The sequence below is a fragment of the Rattus norvegicus genome, chromosome Y (assembly GCF_021556685.1).
Source record: "Rattus norvegicus strain SHRSP/BbbUtx chromosome Y, alternate assembly SHRSP_T2T, whole genome shotgun sequence".
Lineage (NCBI taxonomy): Eukaryota > Metazoa > Chordata > Mammalia > Rodentia > Muridae > Rattus > Rattus norvegicus.
This window is the reverse complement of record NC_141555.1, coordinates 48,911,765-48,932,097: the sequence shown is the minus strand read 5'-3', so window position 1 is coordinate 48,932,097 and position 20,333 is coordinate 48,911,765.

Below are 20,333 nucleotides of genomic sequence, written 5' to 3'. Positions count from 1 at the left end.
GGAAGAGGCTTTGATGAGGGACAAGCTCACCTACACATCTCCTCCCACCCCAGGTAAGGATATTTTTGTCCTTCAGTCAAATGAGGCCAACATTCTTTTCTGCCTACTGTCCTGATGCCTTTGCTGAAAAATCAAGAAATTGTCACTCCTGTGTGCTAAGCTGGACAGTCAATGACTGGTAAGAGAGTGATATATTCATGAATAAAGGGCCAAAGACATGTGACTGGTGGGCGCCATTACTTGCTGCCTTATCCCATGACGGACCCTGGCTAAAAGAGTCTCTTGGCCATGTGACAAATATCACTCCAACCTAAGACCGACAAAGTTCTGGAGGGGTTCATTCCAGGATAAGCATGGCCATTTGACACATATTCTCTTCACTATAGGAAGGGGGAGATGTTGGGAGTGATGTCATTGAAGACCTATGTTGTTGATGTTATTATTATGGTTAGAATTAAGTATGACTGGGTTCATGCAAAATCCCCAGCCAGGTGCAGGAGCCTATTACAAATCTGGTGGTTAAGAAAAATAATAATATGATAAAGTTGTCCTGATGACTAATAATATGACAAATCTGTGAACTTTCGGACATCCTGTCAACATTGCCCGATTTTCTGACCACATGAATATTTTGTCCTTGTCCTACATAAGTGTTTCTTACTTCCCCCTCCCTCTGTTACCCCTGTTACAGTATAAATTCAGCTATGGTGAAAAATAAAATTGACGTGTGGTTCAGACTCTTGTCTTGGTGTCCTTCTTCACGTTGCTTGTCCCCATTTCTCTAACAGGTACCCTCAGACCCCTAACTTACACAGCTCCTGTAATCCTTTCTCAAAATTTACTAACAAAAGGTGCATTTAAAGGTCACTGGTTTGCCACTATCACTCACTGCTGTATTTGACATGCTCTAGCTGTGTCTCTCAGGGAAGATCTGTATAAAGTTCCGGGCAGGATGCACTTCTTACCTTCATCAATCATACCTAGTTTTGGTAGCATACACACACATATTGGTGGAATATATACACATTTGGTGTCTCCTAAAGCTTGGAGGTAATGAGGAATTTTAACATGCATTCTGAGCAACTAGGTCAAGAATGTAGAATCCACAAATGACAGTGCCAAATAGACTTCTTCCTTTTCTGATGAAACTATTGATGTTGAGGTTTCCCTGGACCTCAAGCCATTCCTCTCCCTGACCCTCCTCCTATATTTTATGTTTTCCCTGAAGAAAGAGTTATGGTAAAACATCTAAAACCCTCAAGTCTGGCCATGTGAACACATGAAGGTAGATATTAGAGAATGATATCTAATGGAACTACACAACCACACTATGTAATCCATGTTGTTCTTTGCTTTACTGATGTCTGGTAATTGTTGGATAAAATAAGGATTAGGGAGTTTTTAATTTGGAGGAGGTCCACAATATTTACACTGTCATATTCACTCTATAGCTGAGCCCTCTTTGTTGCCAAAATCATTGCAAAAACTTGAATTGGAAAACAGAAATGTTTGAATACACATTCAGGAATATAAAGTCCCATATAAAGGAATGTACAATAAGAAAATGTAAAAAAAAAATATTCACTCAATTAAAGGTCTGTAGTGAAAACACTAGACTTTGGAAAAAAGAGAAAACCTAAGAAATTGAATCATATGTTACAGGAATGGTTCACTGAATAAAATTATTATCCAGAAGAATCTCCTCCACACCACATTCCTAGAACATTTCTACCCATGCCAAGCCCCTGACTAACTTTCTCCATTCAGAACATGTAACCACTAATGAAGCAAATGAGGTCTCTAGCTGTAGAAAGATGTAGTACATAAAGGTTTCCTCTGTGTCACAGGAGACACTCCTGTAAAAGGCACCCTTGAATCTGGTCAATGTAAGGAAAGCTTTTCAGCAGATAGGCCATGGCAGTTCTCAATGACATCATCATTAGGCCCTCCCTGAAAAATCTCTTGCGTCCTAGAGAGCCCTAGCTTCTTCTGTGATGTCACAAGTGTTGTCATGTCTTCAACTGCACCTCGTATATTCCTTCAGTACCTCTAGGGTTTACAATTACCCTTCTATTCAAGGTAAACAGCTATTTGGGAGGGAGAACAAAGAGATTGAAGATATCAGAGATGGGGAACAGGAAGCTGGCCTTCTATCTTCATATAAAAAAGGAAGAAATACATGGTCCTTGGTAATACTCAGTTATTCCTGGGTAGAGGTTGAGTGGTTCCACTGAGGTGACAGCCTTTATCTCAGCCTTCCACATACGGGAATTGGGAGGTGTCATACTTTTCAAAGCATCTGCACTTTCCTCATTTTAAAGGTTCCTGAAATTCAGAGACTTTAAATCATTAATTTCTTCATTCCAAAAAGCACGGTTTGGAATGGGCACAGTTGTTTACCTGAGAGCTCTTGGCTTTTATTATTTTTGCCCTGAAGAAAAAGGTGCTAAGGAAGAAGCCAAAGGCATGTATTGTGTCCTCATCTCAGTGTAAACACCTCCATGCTTTGGATATCTATTGTGCAATTTGTGTCTGACACTGACATCTGGGAGAGAGAAGTGCTTCTATTTGAGACTTCATCATCTTAGTCTTTCCACTAGTATTACTCTGATTACCATTCCCTGACAGTGAGCCTTTAGATTTCTGAGTCAATATGTGTAATTAGCTGACAGATTTCTTTTCTTAATTTTCTTTCTTTTTTTTTAATTTTTAGCAAATTTTATTATTTTTTTAATTGGATATTTCTATATTTGCATTTCAACTTTTAATTTCTTTCCCAGGTCCCTGTCCATAAGAGACCTAACTAGTGCCCCTACCCTTCTTCTATTACATCGCTTAGTGCACCTTGATATTCCCTTGAACTGAGAGTTAAACCTAGGTTGGACCAGGAAATTCTCCTTCCATTGGTTCCCAACAAGGCCATCCTCTGCTATATATGCAGTTGGAGCCATAGGTCTGTCCATGTACAGTCTTTGAGTATTGGTCTAGTGTCAGAAAGCTCTTGTTCAATTGCATTGTTGTTCTTATAGGGTTGAAATCTCCTTCAGCTCTTGTAATCCTTTCTCAAACTATACCAAGAATATGTCCGTTTTCAGTTCACTTCTGTGCCACAAGCATTCACTTCTGTATTTGACAGATTCCAACTGTGTCTCTCAAGAAAGATCTATATCTGGTTACTTGCAGCATGCACTTCTTAGCTTCTTCAATCTTATCTGGTTTTCGTGATATGTATATATATATATATATATATACATATATATATATATATAATATTTATTATAATATATATACATATATATATATATATAAATGTATATTTTCCATGAGGATGTAATGCTCAGAATGGGATCCTTCAGTTTCTCCTCTAATTTCATAGATATTTTTGTTCCCCCTTTTAAAAAAGAGTGAAGCAAGCACATTTTGGGAGTCCTTCTTGGGCTTCCAGTGGTCTGTAGTCTGCATCTTCGGTAATTTGAGCTTTTGCGGCAATATCTATTTTTGGTGATTTCATACCATGTGTGTGTTTCTGTGGTTGTTACCTCAGTTAGTATTACATTTTCTATTTCAATCCATTTGTCTATGAATTTCTTGAAATCTTTGCTTTTAATAGCTGAATAGTACACCATTGTGTAGAAATACTATATTTTCTGTATCCATTCCTATGATTTGTGCAGTTAGGGTTTCTTCTAGCTCCTGGTATCATGAATAAGGCTGCTATGAACATAGTTGAACATGTCTTTTTTGTTTGTTGGAGCATGCTTTGGTTATATGCCCAGCATAGGTATATCTGGGTCCTCAGGTAGTGAAATTTCCAATTTTTTGAGGAATCTCCAGACTCATTTCCAGAATGGTTGAATCAATTTGTAATCCCACCAATGAAGAAAGATCATTCCTCCTCTTGACAACTTTATCAATATCTGCTGTCTCCTGAGTTTTTTACTTCAGACATTCTTACATGTGTGAGATGGAATCTCAGGGTTGTTTTCATTTACATTTCCTTGATGACTAAGTACTTTGAACATTTCTTTAGATGCTTCTCAGATATTTGATTTTCCTCGGTTGAGAAATCTTTGTTTAATTCTGGAACATATTTTTAATAGGGTTATTTGTCTCTCAGAAGTCTAACTATGAGTTCTTTGTATATATTGGTAATAGCCCTCCATCAGATGGATGATTGGTATAGACCTTTTCCAAATCTGTTCCTTGCTGTTTTGTCCTAACAGTGTCCTTTGGAAGGCAGTTTCCTACTACAGTGAAGAACTGTCAGTTAGTAAACTAGAACACGGAGTGGCTCCTTCCTGACTTCCTGACAGTAATTGGGAAAACTAAACAACCATGTTATACTCCCTACAAGCATCCCTATCTATAGTAGTGGGTCTAGAGAGACTTATCTGTGATTGTGGGCATCAGTCAAAGAAATGTAGGCTGGGGGAGATTGCAGTTTTCATCCTGACTTCTTTAACTACAGGCTGTGGTGTTGTGAAGCCAAGATATACCATGTGCAGCTGTGAATAGGCCTGAGAAGGCTAACCTCTTGGATTTCTGAAGCATTGCTAAGGGATCCAGAGGAAATCAGCACCCCCTGCACAACAGAGCTCTGGGAATGCTGACACTCTTGCTTCATATCTATATGAAGCTAATTAAAAATATCACCTCTCAGGAATGTTCTTGAATATCCTTCAGTGTGCTAGCATTGGACTGCAATGAAATACTATGCAGGAGAGGTGTGGGAAACACCTGAAGTCTTCCATTCAGGATCAGAGAGATGATCTGTATTCACATTCAATTGACTGTGTACGTTCCTGATCTTTTGCTTTGATCATGGAGATCTATTGTATCATACTTCATTGTTCATGTGGCCAAGTTGTGGGGGAAGCACGACACACAATTATTTCCCATTTTCTAACTCTTCATTTTAGGGTAATAGATTTTAGTGAAACCCTTCACATTTTATATTGTAAATCAACTGACCAACCTTTTCTTCAATAAACTCTTCTCTAATATCCATACACCGTGTGTGTGTTTGTGTGTGTGTGTGTGTTTGTCTACTTATATTTTTAATTTTTATGCAAGTTTACAGAAATCTTGTCACTGAAAGGAGTCTATGTAAGAAATTTAGAAACTGTGGATGAGGAAGCATACAAATATTCTCCCAAACATGACCTTCTAGAAATAGTAGCATAATCTACAATAAAATAATACACTTGAAAGTAAAACTTGGAGGAAATGCCCTGGCATGGCTACATTATCACTGTTAACAGTTACATATTTCTCTTGGCTTCTTTGGCCAGACATGAAGGCTCTGAAGCAAAGGTGCATCCTGTTGATCTGTGAATAACCTGTAGCAGACTATCAATTGGTCACATGAATCATATGAAAGGAGTGACAAGAGAGTATCAGGCCATTGTGACACTGCTCTACCAATGGAAACATCGAAGGGTTGACAATCACAGAATGAGGTTTGAACTTTGACACCCAGCTTGGCAAAGTGTAATCAGTCAGTTCACTTCCTGAGTACCATCCACAAGCCAAGGGTAGGCTCAGATGATGGACCGTTGAAAATAGCTGCTATTCATTTTGAGCTACTTTTCAGGATAAGTGGAAGACCATTCATCCTCTTGTGATATGGGAGATCAGAGTAATGAGAGGGGACGGAGGGGACAAATCTGTGTTTTTTTTTTGGACCACCATAACTACATTTTCCAAGCTAAGGATTTGCTCAAGGAAGTCTAGTGTCTCACATTGGTATAGACCAATTTTGTATGATCTCAATAGCAGAACTGGCTCCAGGTTTCTTTCTTAGTTACTGGGATTTACAGGCAGTCATTTATACTTTGTTTTCTAGATTGACAAATTATTTTCTGGCTTCTTATACAAAAGGCATAGTATTCTCTCTCTCTCTCTCTCTCTCTCTCTCTCTCTCTCTCTCTGTATGTATGTGTCTTTGTCTATTTGTCTCATCTCTCTTTCTCTGTCTGCCTCTCTGTCCTATTTTTCAGCTTTCCTACAACAGTCTTTAATAATGATAACATATTTCATGTCATTTTATGCACTTGCTTCTCTCATAAACCCCAGTGTGTTCTGAACTTGCTGTCCACTGGAGAACCACAATTGAAAATAGAATTTATGTCCAAATCTACTAGACTAGAACTTTAACAACTGAGAAGAAGTAGAATATTCAACAACTCACAACAAGCCTAGGGGCCAAGGATCATGTATGGAAGGAATATTGTCAGAGATCCAAGAAATGCATGCCAGGCTGACCATGGACTGTCTTCTCTTTACAGGGACGGCCAGCATCAGGAGAAAGGTAACATGGGGTTTTAATAAACATGCATCCTGTAATAATACCTAGTCTCCTCCCTTACTTTACCCTTCCCTGTCTGTGTTTTCCTAATGGATGTTGTACATAAATGTAGTAGTGACTGCCTTTCAGGAGTACAGAAGTTGTCACATGTGGCACCCAAATGAAGAATTTGACTTTTCTTCCCTGGCTGAAACTCCATACCAATGATCTACATACAACATCTTTTTCCCAATGATTCCTGCTTTGTTTTGTGTGTGTGAGTGTGTGTGTGTGTTTTTTTTGCGTGTGTCTTTCTGTCTTTCTTTCTGTCTTTCTGCCTTTATCTCTGTCTGTTTCTTCCCCATGATACCTCTCTGTACTTCAGTTTGACAACTTAATTGCTCATTCCAAGATTGACCCATCATGTTTTCTCTGAGTGTTTGCTTTTGATGACTCAAATTACACCTGTCTTAATCAATGCACCTGTAGCCAGAACTGTGTACCACTGATGTCATCAAAACCAGCCTCATGGCTAAAATAAGTAGTTTTCGAGGCTCTGAAGGAAGTTTTAACAGAATGTATGTTTTCTGTATTTTTTACCCCCTATCCAATCTGTTGTAGTCTGTAGATCTTCCCCAAGTCTTTGCTTAATTGTATTTATCTATGTACATGGCCTACTGGGAAGCCATCAACACAAACTACCAATATTACTTAGCAGGAGGAGTAGATGAAGAATTTGGATAAATTACTCATTGAGCTACAGAAGATGTCCCCTGAGATGGATTAACTGTGTTGAATCATCGAATCACTGACAAACAGTCTGAACTATGTTTTCAGTTTACTTTCTTCTTTGTCATTTTGAGTGTGCTACCAAAGGTGAGGGCAAAAATTTGTCGGCTATGTTTGAAAATTGAGTCTTCTCTCTTCATGCATGAATGTGGTAAAAAATACAATAGATCAGTGATATCTCTGGGTAAGAAGGGACAGTGATAGAAAGTCTTCCCTTGTGTCTCAGGCAAAAATCTTTGAAAGGGCAACTTGGCTTGTTTATTTGGATAAGATCTAGTTAATGGGTAGTTTTGTGCTGTTGAAGGGGACTCTCATCTGGATACTCTAATGTATGCTGGAAATTCCACGATAGTCTCTGTGATGTCTCTAGTGTAATGGAAACAGAAACTGCCCTTCTGGCATTTAGTAAGTACTTATTGGTTTACCCACAAAAATGTTTTTCAGTATGATCAAGCTATTTACAGAGAAAACAGAGAGCATGGAGAGGCAAAAGAGAGAGGAAGAATAAATTAAGATACTTTCTTGTTATAGAACTGAACACATAAATTATCTGGTGGGAAAGGGAGAGGGAGAGCAGTGGACTGGTTCTTAGGAGCTTCCTAGAGGAGGTGTTCTTGCCTCAGGCCTTCTAGGAGTAGGACTTATGACCTGAAGTCTCTGGATTCCTAAAGAAGAGACCCAGAGTCAGGAATACTTGATGAATTTTTGGCAGAGAGCCAGGAATTGTCAATCATGCAGCTGGTCTACTATGACTTCCTTAATTTCATTCTAAATGAGGAAGAATACCAATAAGATCTACAGGGATAAAAGCTTTGACTCTCAGGGTACAGTATTGAATTTTATCTTCAGAGGATTTCTGGACATGCCTTTGGAATATTATGACAAGGGCTACTTCTCTGGACATCCATCAAGGTCTCTGACTCTTTTTCTTTAACATGCATGATTAAGTCTTGGTGGTTCTAATCACTATGGACTCCAGGACTTACCTGCATCCCATCAGATAAGAACTTAAAATGTCCTCAATTTCTTCATGTATTGGACTGATTTTGTTGTTAGGTGCCAGGGGGACTACAGAAAGGAGTGAGTCATATGTCTATCGATCATGGTTGGGAGAAAGAAAATAGCTAGTAGGCCAGCTTGAAGAGAGCTTTCCTCCTCATTCAGCGCTTCAAGTGTCTGTAGATTTCCTCTTTCATCAGGCTTCATTGGGGGATTCAGCATATTCTATCCTTTGTGTGGGCCTTTGCTGTGCATGTTCCCTGTATTTATCTACATGATCTGCAGGAAAGCTATCATTCCAAACTTCCACCATCAATGAGCAAGTACAACAGATTAAGAAGATGGAGAAACTGACTATTGAGATCCAAAAGATGAACTGTGAGTTGGAAAACTCCCATGTATACTGAACAATTGCACGAACAGCATTTGGATTTAAGTTAGTCATTATGCCCACTTCTTTGTATACAGTCCTGACACCTCTGTGTTAACCTCAGTTTTCTCACACAACAGGAAAATTCAACTGTAATGTCCTCATGTACAAACTAATTTTATTATGTGGCTCTCAGAGCCAGGACATGAAGAAAGGATAGGAGTGTGATAAGAAGCTATTTAATTTCTCATAAAAGCAGAAGCTGTGTTTTGAATAACAGCCTAGGAATATGGCAAGTAATGTGTGAGCTCTCATCATGGATTTTAATAGACATGGAACACATTTTCTGTCCTCAGTGGAATACAAAAAGCTGGTCAGCTAAAGAAGCACAGTACTTAAACTTAGATAAGTAAACTTTTATTTATTTCTTTTTAAAGATTTTTATTATTTGATTTTTGATTATTCTGTAACTTTCAGACACAACAGAAGTGGGCATCAGATGCCGTTATACATTGTTGTATGCCACGATGTTTTTGCTGGAAATTAAACTCTGACCTATGGAAAAGCAGTCAGTTCTCTTAAATGCTGAATCATCTTACCAGCCTAAATTACTTCTGATGGTGATGGTGATTTTATTGATGATGATGATGGTGATGGTGATGATGATGATGATGATGATGATTAATATTATTATTATACTGCAACTCTAAATAGATCAAAACTTACCCTCCTCCCATGCTCTTCCCCCTATCCTGTCTCAAGAAGAACCTACAATAAGGAAGACACCATCAGAGCTGCCCATCCCCCCCAGCACTAAAGAAAGAAAAGATTTTCTTTGACTTGGTTATGGAGATTTTCTTGTTGACTGGGCTCATAACTTCAGACCTGAAGTCAGGTAAACTATGGAAATGGGAGCTCTTTTGGAGGAATCTGTTTATCTTGGAGTAACTGCGAAATAATGAGTAAGCATAAGATGTTGGTCCACCACCTTATCCCTTCCTGAGAATAAAGTCTCCTGAGAACTGGGTAAGTAGGGTAAGTACGCATGGTTAACAAGTCAATCCAGGTGGGTAAACGTTTGTCCAATAGGTATACAGGGGGAGCATTTCATTGACTAAACTCAATGTATCTCCTGTCCACTATGTCTAATCCCAAGAAAGGAAAGTATTGTTGATTTTGTCTATCCTGTGGCCCAGCAAGTGTTTTTCACATTCTGTGTGCAGTTTCTTCACTGATATGAACCTTGTGAGAATGGAGGGAGTCAAGGAAAGACACAGAAAACAACATTCTACATTCTAGAATGTCTAGGCCTTCTCATACTTTCTTGTAGCTGTGAATTCACCAGGGAGGAAAATTACAACCACCCTCTGATCATGCTGCGTAAAAATTAGCATGAGATAGAAAAACGACTTAAAAATGAGTCAGATCTCTGATACATAGCAAGAAGTGGTCCCGGACAGTGTCACAAATAACATGAAGGTTATTTTGTTGATCAAGAGTTACTCTCCTGGAGTCCTCAAATGTTCGTATGTGCTTGGAAATCTGTCATGGAAGATTGTATTGATATCATACTCTAATCCAGAGAGACCATACCCAAAAGTATATTATTTGTTCTGCAGTACTGAGTTAAAATTAATTCACTTCACACATTTGTATGTGAGGCTGAAATTAATGTTCTACATAGATAAAAGCATTATCTCAATACTTGTCTTAGTAATTTGTTTTGTTTTGTTTTGGTTTGGTTTGTTTTATTTTTTTTTAATTTGGAAAACGACTGAGTATTCTTCAGTTCCACAACTGAACTGTAGTGACTGTCATAACCTTAGACGGTATACATAGAGGACATCTGAGTAGTAGCTGACATTTTTAGTCGGCACGTCTCCCCATGGATATATTTGGGCCTGAATAAGCATGCATAGACTTATTTCAGTTACGGGATTCATGTAGTATCCAAAACATTACAGAATCCGTCTGCTGTAAATATTTTCTTTTACACAGGTGAAGGAAGGTGTATCAAAGGCTGTGTATCAAGGGTTGTAGATATGACACCATCAATAGAAGATAATATATCAAGAAGAATTCTGTAGGGCTACACAGATTGATCTAAGTATCCCCACCCAATTCTAAGCCAGGATGGAGAGAAAACACTTCATGGAGAAACTTAAAATAATCTGATGCTATGGTATGTGGACTGTTAATAGACAAAGAAAAATTTAAAAATTATCCAGAGGAATGCAAACTTCTAAAGCAACTTTAGAAATCAGTATGATGTTTCTTCATGAATGTAGAAATGGATACACCTAAAGATATACCTCGAGGACATATATCTAAATGTTGATTTATTCTAGTATAGAGACACTTGATAATTTGGAAATATTCAAGTTGTTCTTTAACTTATGAATGCATAAGGAAAATATAGTGCATTGACAGACTGGAAGAGGAAAGCATGTAATTTTCCGGACAGTGACTGGATCTTGTGAAAGTCATCATTGATGACTTAACCCAGATCAAAAAGGGAAAATGGGATACTTATTCACTTGAACCATAATGTTAATTCAGAAGACTCTGTATCTGTGTGATCAGTTTAGTGCCCGCTGTCCTCATTTTGGGAAGTACCAGTGTACTTATGTATTGCTGAGGGACACTGTAAGGAACACGAATATCAAATGTGAAGAGAGAGAAGAGGACGACAATGGAGGGAATATAGAGATGTACAACTAAAAGTGCGAGAAATTTGAGTCAGAGAATGGAAACCAAATTGAGTAGAAATACTTTTTTTTTACATTTTTATCAAGGTTAATAACAATTTATTATAGGTACAGGGACAGAGAATAAAATATTGATTGGTTTTATTTATGTAAATTTTCAAAAATAAGTACATCTCAAAAATTATGGATTTCAGCTTTCAGTAAACCTGTAGTACAGATAATGACTGTACAGTCCTTAAGGAGTGAGATGTGAATGTCTCTGTTGGAAACATATATGTATTATATTATAAACACTATATGTGTACAATAAACTATTCATTTGTTTACATTTCAAATGTCATTTCCCCAATTTGTCTTTCTTTATTGAATCACCCAAGCCATTCTGATCCTCTCTGTTTTTAAGATGCTACTCCCCCATCTAATTGCCCACTTCCAATTTAGTCTTCTACCATCCCCCTTCTCTGGGATATGACGTCGCCACAGGACCAATTGACTCCCTTCCCAGATATGGGAGATGAGGCAGTTGTCTTCTCCATACACTCTATGATCTATGTAGTAGAAGCCATGGACTGACCCAAGTATGCACTTGTCTGTGGTAAATTTCCTGAACCTCTGAATGGTAAACTTAATTGATAGTGTTGTTCCTCATATTGGGCTCCAATCCCCTTCAGATCCTTCAGACAATCCCCTAACCATTCTTTTCTGGCTCTCAGTTTCTGTCAAATGGTTATCTGTATGTGAATCTGTCACTGTCAGTTGATGGCAGAGCCCCTCAGAGGACAGACATATTAGAGTCTTATCTGCAAGCACATCTTGATATCAGGAATAGTCTGAGGATTTGGAGTCTGTGGATGAAATTGTTTTTCTGGTTGGTTGGTCTCTGGATTCCCTTTCCTTCAGTCTCTGCCTCTTTTTTTGTCTTTGCAATTTTTTTTTTGGACTTTGAACATTTATAGGTTAAAGATTTTGAACTGTGTGGGCATCACCTGGTCTTCACAGGTGGGCATGTCTAGCGACCGGAGGCAGACTCTTGTGGTTCTATCTCTTTGCTGCTTATTATTTCAACTACCATCATCCCAATACATTTATGGGACCCTCTTGCATCGCTGGCATCTGTGACTTTCCTGGCAATACCCAAGTTCACCACCCACCACTGATGCTTATTGTTATTTATTCCAATTTTCCTCCAGACTTCTCTCTTTTCTCTTTATATTGTTTCTACTCCCCCTATTTTGTCCATCCTTCTCTACTTCTAGCAAGGTCCCTCCATCCCTCTGTCTTCCATTACCATTTTGTTCTCACTTCTTAGTGGGTTGCAAGAATCCACAGTTTGGCCTTCTAACATTTTGCCCTCCATGTGATAAATGATTTGTGTATTGGGTATACTGATCTTTGGGGCTAACGTCTACTTCTTACTAAGTACATCCCATGTTATGTCCTTTTCGATCTCTGTTACTTCACTAATTTCCAGGTCCATCCCTTTGCTTAAAATTTCTTGGTTTCCTCATATTTAATACCCAAGTAGTATTTCATTCTTTAAATATAGCACACCTTCTGTATTTATTCCTCAATTGATTTGACATATATCACGATTTTTTCCAGTATTTGACTAAAAAAAGTAAGGCTGTCCTGAACATGTTCAACCCCATGTCACTGTTATATGTGGATCATGTTTGAGTATTTGCATTGAAGTGAGTGGTAAGGCTGGGTTTTCATGCAATGCTATTTGCAATATTCTCAGAACCTTCACACTGACATCCAAAGTGGCTGTATAGATACCAATCCCACCAGAAGTGGAGGAGTGTTCCACTTTCTCTACATCCTAGCCTACTCTGCTACTGCATTAGTTTTTGTCTTAGTCACACTGGTGTAATGTAGACTCTCAAGTTCATTTCTCTTTGCATTTTTCTGATAACTAAGGATGTTGAACATTTTATGATGTGTTTCTCAGCTATTGAGATACCTCAGTTGAGAATACTAGGTTATCTCTCTAACCCATTTTAAGAGTTGGGTTACTTGGTTGTGTGGGAGTTTACCTTTCTGAATTATTTCTACATTTTTATTATGCCACACTACCAGATATAGGGTTGTTTAAAGTCTTTTCCAAATATGTAGATTTCTGTTTTGTCCTATTGGCGGTGTACTTTGCTTTAAAGAAAATGCTCAGATTGATGAGATTTCATATATTGACTGCTGATCTTAGAGCTTGAACCATTGGTATTTTTTCTGAATTTTTTCTCCTGTGCAAATGTGTTTTAGGCACTTTCTGACACTTTGCCTTCTGTTGGTTTCTGCATATATGGTTTTATATAGATTTCTTTGATGCACTTGGACTTAAACTTTTAAGAAAGAGATAGAAATGGATCAATTGGAACTCAGCTATATACAGAACAACAGCTAGGGTAGCATCATTTCTTAAAATGCTTTCTGTTATGTTCAACATACTTAGTCATCAGGTAAATGCAAATCAAAACAACGCTGAGATTCCACCTGACATTAGTTAGAATGGCTAAGATAAAAACTCAGATGATAGCAGATGCAGGAGAGGATGTGGAGAAAGAGGAACATTCCTCCATTGTTGTTGGGATTGCAAACTGGTACAACCTCTCTGTAAATCTGTCCTGAGTTTCCTCAACAATTGGACATTGCACTGACTGAGGACCAAGCTATAACTCCCCTGGGCATATACCCAAAAATGCTCCAACATATAACAAACAATCATGTTACACTATGTTCATATCAGTCTTATTCATAATATTCAGAAGGTGGAAAGAACCCAGATGACCTTCACCAGAGGAATAGATACAGAAAATGACATATATTTTCAGAAAGCACTACTACTCAGCTATTAAAAACAATGAGTGCATGTAATTCATTGTCAAATGGATGGACCTAGAAAATATCATCCTGAGTGAGGTTTCCCAATCACAGAAAAACACACAAGGCATGAACTCATTGATAGGTCGATATTACTCCCAATCCTCAAATTACCTGGCATACAATGCACAGACCAAATGAAACTCAAAGAGGTCCAAAATGGAGATGATTCACTCCTTCCTTAAAAGGGTAACTAAAATATCCATAATAGGTGTAGGGCGGCATTGTTTTAGGAGATTGAAGGAATGGCCACTCAGAGTCTGCTGGACATGTGCTGGATATATATATATATGTCAAAACTTGATAAGGTTGATGAAGCTAAGAAGTGCATGCTGGCAGGTAATGTTTATAGATCTCTCCTTAGAGACACAACCAGAGCATTTGAAACACAGAAATGAATGTCAGCAGCAAATCACTGAACTAAGCATAAGACCCCCTTTGGAGGAATTAAAGGAAGGACTGAAGGAGCTAAGGGACTTGCAACCTCAAAGAAAAAAAACTGCCAGCTAACCAGATATTCCAGGTACTAAACCACAACCCAAAGACTATACATGATCTGATCCGGGGCTCCAACTGCATATGTAGTCCTTTTGGGGCACCATTGTGAAGCCCTTGGTCCTATTAAGGTTGGACCCTTCATGTAGGGGAAAGTACAGATGGGTGATTTAAGGAAGGGAATGGATGTGGAGAGTACAACCACATTATAGAAGGGGAGGGGGAGAGGATAAGGCTGATGGCCTGGAACCACAGAAAAGGAATAAAATTTGAAATGTATATAGTAAATACCCAATTTAATAAAAATGGGAAAAAAGGTGTAATCTTAAACGTCAAAAATCTTACTCTTAAATAAATATAGCTTTTGCGATTTTAACACATTTATTTCCTATGGAGATTAGTATTGTGTATGCACATGGAATACAAGTGTTCAGCACTATATTAGCTAGTTATATGGAGCCTGAGAGTTGAACTCAGATATTCTAGAAATAAATTTCAGAATAATTTTAAAAAGTTTTTTAATTATTTCTACATTTATCTGACACTTCTTTATTGAATGTATCCAATTGCTATTTAAAAGATACAGAAAAGTACTTATTCTTATTACAAACATTATTACACATATTCCAAAACTGACTCAATGTTAATTCGGGTCGATATTATAAGGTATTGTTTACCTACTGTCTTCCTATAAAAGTAAATTCTGTAACTATTTATTCATTGGATCTTTGATTTTTTTATTGTATGAAATATCAAAATCTACATTTGCATGCCATTGTCATTTACAAGAATATTAAATTAATTGATTGTAATATGGCCCACATGTAGTGGACTATGGGAGAAATGTAAGGATTGCTGAAGAGCATACAGTCTGCTCTTTGTTATGCTTGGTATGTATCAAAATCAGAAAAGTAAAGTGATTGATATTGATATGTAAAAACGAAGTAATTACATATGGTGTTTTATGCTGTTAAAATGATAAGCAAGCACAATATTCAAGATTTTTAATATTTAAAGGAAACAAAGTTGTGTTAGATTGCTTTTAATGGATATCCTTCTGAGGAGATAATGGGCATTAATAAGAAAGGCCCACAAATATGATACACTGCTATGTTATTATTTTAAATTAATAATACCTGGAGGAGGCAAATGCTATATGAAGTTTCATCCACTATACCCCCGTTTAGAGATTGGATATGTCAGAGATGAAAAGGGTTATCTTCGGTTCCTTATTGAATTTTATTTAATTAAATAAATGTACTTAAAAAGAAATATTAAATAATATAGTTTTCTCCCTCCGTGAATTTCACTATAGAGTCAAGAAATTTTGGGGGTTGGGGATTTAGCTCAGTGGTAGAGCGCTTGCCTAGGAAGCGCAAGGTCCTGGGTTCGGTCCCCAGCTCCGAAAAAAAAAAAAAAAGAACCATAAAAAAAAAGAAATTTTGTTAGTATATATGAGTCATTCATCAAATTATTCATCCACTAACCTTCAGCATGTTGAAATTAACAACATCAATATTGAAACCTGTACCAACTTTAACTTTATTTCCTTTTCTGCCCTATTACTATTTGTTGCCATTTTTCTAGTATTTACCATGGATTTGTAAATAAACATATTTATGTAGTCCACTCAGAATCACTTGTAAATATTTTTCAACAACTTTCACTCTATATAAAAGTTCAGGTCTTTTACATTTTTTGTTTACAATTGCATGACGCACTTCCCTGCATGAGGTCTTCTACAAGCTCTGCTTTCCCTTCCAGAAGTGTTATTCCTATTCTTCCTGTCACATGAAGCTATCTTCCACTCCACCCCCATTCTACCAGACCTCTCCACACCCTGGGGTCTCAAGTCTCTTGACAGTTAAGTGCATCTTCTCTTGTTGTGTCCAGAACCAGCACCCCAGTTTTAGGGGCTTCATATTAGCTGGTGCATGATGCCGCATTGGTGTCTCAGTGTCTGAAAAATCACTGTGGTCCAGGTTAGTTAACACTGCTGGTCCTTCTACAGGGCTGCTCCCCTACTCACTTTCATCCAGTTTTTCCCTAGTTTGACCACAGGGCTTAGCAGCTTCTGTTCAATGGCTGAGTGTAATTGTCTGCATGTGACTCTTTCAGCTGCTTGTTGGGTCTTTCAGAAGGCAGTCATGACACGTATGTTGTAGGAATATTGCAAAGCATGAGTAATAGTGGTAGGCCTTAGGGGCCTCTACTTAATCTGCTTCTCAGATATGGCCGGTCACTGGAATTTCTTTTATTCATGCTCTTCTCTGGTTTTGTCCCTGAAGTTCTTTCAGAGAGGATTGTGGATGGCAATCTTATCCCTCACTTGATGCTCTCTCTTCCTCATGGAGTTAGTCTCTACAAGTTCCCTCTCACCACTCCTGGACATTTCACTGAGTCCTGATAGTCTGTTACGTCTCAGGTCTCTGGAATATTCTAGAGATACCACCCACCCCCAACCTTTTAGTTCCTGAAGTTGCCTTTTTCCATTCATTCTGCTGGCACTCAAGGCTTCAGTCTTACTCCCCATCCATACCTGACCATGTTCTCCTCTTTCCCTGTCTCCTTTCTCACCCAGGTCCCTCACTCTTCTCTCCTGGGGTTTATTTCTTCTCCCTCTCATGTGGGATTGAGATTCGTCACTTTGGCTCTTCAGCTTGTTAAACTATTATTTTTTCCTGTTATAAAAATTGGATATTTTTGTTTAATTTCAAATATTATTCACTTTCCCAGTTTTCCAGTCATAAGACTCCTATCCCTTCCCCCACCAGTTCCTCTATAAAGATGTTCCCCCTCACCAACTACTCCCTTTCCCAGCATCCCCTGACATTCCCCTACACTGGGGGTCCAGCTTTGGTAGGCCTAATTGCTTCTCTGCCCATTGATGTCCAAACAGGCCATTCTCAGCTACATATGCAGTTGGAGCCATAGAACTGTCCATGTACAGTGTTTGAATATTAGTTTAGTATCAGAAAGCTATAGGTCATTGTCATTGTGTTCCTATGGGCTTGAAAGCCCATTCAGCCCTGGTAATTCTTTCTCCAAATTTACTAACAAGAGGTCCGTTTGCATTCCAATGGTTTGCCAATAACCTTCACTTCTGTAATTGGCATGCTCTACCTGGGTCTCTCAGGAAAGATCTATATCCTTTTCCTGGCAGCATCCACTTCTTAGCGTCATCAATTTCATGTACTTTTGTGGCAGATCTATCTATCTATCTATCTATCTATCTATCTATCTATCTATCTATCTATCTCTATATCAATTTCCAATTTCTATATCTTTATCTATATCTTTATCTATATCTTTATCTATATCTATATCTATATCTTTCTCTATATCTATATATGTATATATTTGGTGGGTCCTACAGCTATGTGGTTATGTGGAATTTTAGGATGGATTCTGTGCAAATAGGTAAAAATGTAGAATCAGCAAAGGCCAGTGCCAATGAGATTCCCTCCTGTTATTATGAACCTATTAAAGGTGAGGATTCTCTGGACATCAAGCCATTTCTCTTCCTGCTCATCCCCCTGAGACTTGTGTTTGGCCTGATGAAAGAATCATGGTAAAACCTCCAAAATCTTTAAGTCTGGCCCTTTGAACATAGGAAGGTAGATATTATAGAACTGATATCTAATGAGACTAGAGACCTGCATTCTATAGTCCATGATGTCCTTTGCTTTACTGATGTCTCATAAATTTTGGGTAAAATAAGGATTTAAGAGTTTATCATTGGAATTAGGTATACAATATTTACACTGTTATATTCACTCTATTGCTAATTCATTTCAAAAAATGGAATTGCAAAACAGAATTTTTGAGTACATATTCAGGAAAAAAAATATATATATAAATATATATATATATATATATATATATATATATATATACACACATATAGGCTCTTATAAAGGAAAGGACAATGCAAAAATGAAATACTATTCAATCAATTAAAGGTCTGTAGGGAAAACACTGGACTTTTGGAAAGAGAGAAAACCTAGGAAACTGAAGTGTATGTCACAGGAATGGACCAGGGAATAGAATTATTATCCAGAATAAACTCCTCCTCCCCATGTTCCTAGATCTTTTCCACCCATGGCAAGTGCCTGAATAACTTTCTCCATTCAGAGCATGAAACCACTAATGAAGCAAGAAGAAGTCTCTAGCTTTAGAGTGATGGAGTATGTAAAGTTTTCCCCTGTGTCACAGGAGACACTCCTGGTAAAGGCACTCTCAAAACTGGCCAATGTAAGGAAAGCTTTTAAGCAAGTAGGCCAAGGCAGTTCTCAGAGACATCATCATTAGGCCTTCCTGAAAAATCTCTTTTAACCTGGAGATCCCTATCTTCTGTGATGTCACAAGTGTTGTCCTGACAGCAACTGCCTCTCAGGTATTCCTTCAGAACCTCTAGGGTTTATTACTTGGTCTCTACTTCAGAGTAAACATCAATTTGGGAGGGTGAACAAAGAGGATGAAGAGATCAGAAATGGGGAGAACGAAGGAAGCTGGCCTTCTGTCTTGGTATAAAAAAAGGAAGATACCTGGTCCTTGGTACAGCTCAGTGAGTACTTGGTAGGGATTTAGTGGGATTGCTAAAGGGATAGCCTTGAACTGAGCCTCCCACCTATGGGAATCAGGAACTTGGAGTCTCTCAGAAGCATCTGGACTTCCCTGTTCTTACGGTTTCTGGAAATCAGAGAGTTTATATCATTAATTTCTTTATTCCTAAAGCCAAGTGTTGGGAAGGACACAGTTATTTTCCTGAGAGCTCATGGCCGTTACACTTTTTGAGAAGAATAGAACGGTCCTAAGGAAAAAGGGAGAGACCAGTATTGTGTCCATAGCTCAGAGTAAACTCTGCCATATTTTGGGTATCTATAGTACAGTCTGGGAAGCAGCAGTATTATTAGTTGTGACTTCATCATTTCAGTCTTTCAACTAATATTTCCACTGACTAACACTTTACTTTTCTGAGTCAATAGGTATGATTAGCTGTCAGTTTCTCTTCTTTCATTTCTTTCATTTTTTATGTTTTAGCAATTTTTATTGCTTTTTTAACTTGACGTTTCTATATTTACATTTAATATTATTTCATTTCCCATTTTATTACCATAGGATTCCTAACCGTATCCTTCTCCTTCTTCTCTAACCCCCCTGACTGTGCCTTCACATTACCTTGAACTGGGAGACAAACCTAGAGAGGAACAATAGCTTCTTCTTCCATTTATGATGAACAAGGTCATCCTGTGCTACATGCAGTTTGAGCCATAGCTCTGTCAGAGTACATTCATTGAATATTGGTCTAGTACCAGAAAGCATTGACATTATTGTTCTTGTGGGTTTTAAAGCTCCTTTACCTCTTGAAATTCTTTCTCAAAATCTGCCAACAAGAGGTCTGTTTCAGTTCATTGGTTTGCCACTAGCATTAATTTCTGTAGTTGACATGATCTACCTGTGTCTCTCAGGAAATACCTATATCTGGTTGCTGGCAGAATGCACTTTTTAGCTACAAAAATCTTATCTAGTTTTGGTGGCTGATGTACATATATACTTCTGGTGGCTCCTACACCCATGTGATTAGGTGGAATGGTAACATGGATACTGAGCAACTAGGTCAAGAATGTGGAGTTCAGAAATGACAATGCCAAATAGACTCCCTCAATTTCTTATGAACCAATTGAAGTTGAGGTTTCACTGCTCCGCAAGCCATTCTTCTTTCTGCTCGTCCTCCAGTATCTTATGTTTGTCCTTCAGAGAGAATCATGGTAAAACATCTGACCTTCAAGTCTAGCAATGGGAACCA